Raw genomic sequence first — 2,500 nt, 5'->3', positions numbered from 1 at the left:
GCTACTGAAGTTAGAAGCTTCTTGGGTTTGGCCGGGTACTACAGGAAGTATGTCAAGGGTTTGCAAGTGTGGCACAACCTATGACACAACTTACTGGAAAGGATGTGAAGTTCACATGGTCTGATGCATGTGATAAGAGCTTTCAGGCCTTAAAGATCATGTTGACCAGTGCACCAGTGCTAGTGCTGCCTGAGGCTGACCAACCATATGTGGTTTACACAGATGCATCCATCACCGGATTAGGCTGTGTGCTCACACAACATGGGAAAGTCATTGCTTATGCCTCCAGGCAACTAAGGAAGCATGAGGGCAACTACCCAACTCATGACCTGGAAATGGCTGCAGTGGTATTTGCTCTGAAGATATGGAGGTCCTACTGTATGGTGCCAAGGTTCAGATCCTAACCGACCACAAGAGTCTCAAGTACATTTTTACTCAGCCTGAGTTAAACTTGAGGCAGAGAAGGTGGATGGAATTTGTGGCGGATTATGATCTTGATATTACTTACTATCCGGGCAAAGCAAATCTGGTAGCAGATGCCTTGAGCCGGAGGAGAGCTGAAGTGTCAGCTGAAAGAGAAGCTGAGGTATTGGAAGGGATGGTCAGGTCTTTGAATCTAAACACCTTGGTCAGTGAGGATGAACCTCTGGGGCTAGAGGTTGTGGATCAGGCTGATCTCCTGAGTAGAATCAGACAAGCACAATGCTTGGATGAAAATTTGCAAAAGGTTGCAAGAAATGACAAGACAGAGTACCAGACGGCCAGCAATGGTACCATTTTGGTACATGGGCGTGTGAGTGTTCCGAGTGACCGAGGACTAAAGGAAGAGATTATGAGGCAAGCTCATAAGTCTAAGTTCTCAGTGCACCCGGGGCTGAACAAAATGTATAAGGACATGAAGAGGTATTACCACTGGGTAAGGATGAAAGCAGACGTGGCCGAGTGGGTGGCCAAGTGTCCAACTTGCCAATAGTCAAGGCCGAGCATCAGGTTCCCAGTGGTTTGCTGCAGAACCTCCCTATACCTGAATGGAAGTGGGATCACATCACAATGGACTTTGTGACTGGGTTCCCAACGACAAGGAGTAGGAAGGATGCAGTTTGGGTGATTGTGGACAGACTGACCAAGTCTGCACACTTTGTACCAATCAAGAAGGGTGATGGTGTGGATGAGATAGTGAAGATCTACATTGATGAGATAGTAAGGCTGCATGGAGTGCCGGCCAGTATAGTCTCTGATAGAGACCCGAGGTTCACCTCTTATTTCTGGAGGGCTTTTCAAAAAGCCTTAGGAACTAGAGTGAACATGAGTACATCCTACCATCCCCAAACGGATGGACAATCAGAAAGAACTATCCAGACACTAGAAGACATGCTGAGGGCATGTGTACTGGACTGGGGTGACTCATGGGAAAAGCATTTGCCACTGGTGGAGTTTGCATACAACAACAGCTTCCACACCAGTATAGGCATGTCTCCCTATGAGGCATTGTATGGGCGGCCTTGCAGGACACCCTTATGCTGGACCCAAGTGGGGGAGCGCAGCATAATAGGTCCTGAGATTGTGGAGGAGACAACTGAGAAGATCAAGTTGGTCAAAGAGAAGATGAAAGAGGCACAAGACCGCCAAAAGAGTTATGCTGATAAAAGAAGAAAACATCTTGAGTTTGAGGTTGGTGATCTAATCTATCTCAAGATGATCACATTCAAGGGAAGGGCCAGAGTTTCTGGAAGGAAGAAACTGGACCCAAGGTTCCTAGGTCCGTTCAGGATACTTGAGAGAGTTGGGGCAGTGGCCTACAAATTGGATTTGCCATCTGAGATGGATGCTTATCACAATGTGTTCCATGTGTCCCAACTAAGGAAGTGTCTGACTGACCAGGACATTGTGTTGCCTGAGATTCCAAAAGATCTTGGTAAGAACCTCACCTTAGAGACAAGGCCGGTTCGGATCATAGATAGAATGGAAAAGGCAATGAGGAGAAAGACTGTTCCTATGCTTAAAATAGTATGGGAATTCAATGGCAAGGATATTATCACTTGGGAAACCGAGGCAAGGATGAAGGCTGAGTATCCTGAGTGGTATAGTCAGTATGTGGATGGTGAACCATCAAGTATGAACTCGGGGACGAGTTCCTTCCAAGTGGGGGAGACTTGTCATGTCCCAAGTTCTAGATAAGCCATCCGGATGGGCCATGGTGCGAGGACAAGCACCAGCCAGGTCATGAGACCAAAAGGGCAAGCGTATCATGGTCCATAAATGGGGTTAAGTGCATCAGGAAGCTGAGACTTAACCAGAATGAAGGAAAGGTAGGCTCAAAGGAGCTGGACAAGTGTTTTGGTAGCTGGCCGTAGAGGTTTGGTAGCTCGGGCAGCTAGGAATGGAGTGAGGCAAGCTCACAGTAGCTCAGGCAAGTCTAGGACAGCTCCAGTAGCTGGCAGGTCAGCTCACTCAGCTGGGGAAGCTAGTGACCAGCTCACCTCAGCTGGACGGAGTGAAT

The sequence above is a fragment of the Raphanus sativus genome, unplaced genomic scaffold, assembly GCF_000801105.2.
Source record: "Raphanus sativus cultivar WK10039 unplaced genomic scaffold, ASM80110v3 Scaffold0104, whole genome shotgun sequence".
Lineage (NCBI taxonomy): Eukaryota > Viridiplantae > Streptophyta > Magnoliopsida > Brassicales > Brassicaceae > Raphanus > Raphanus sativus.
This window is presented reverse-complemented; position numbering follows the sequence as displayed.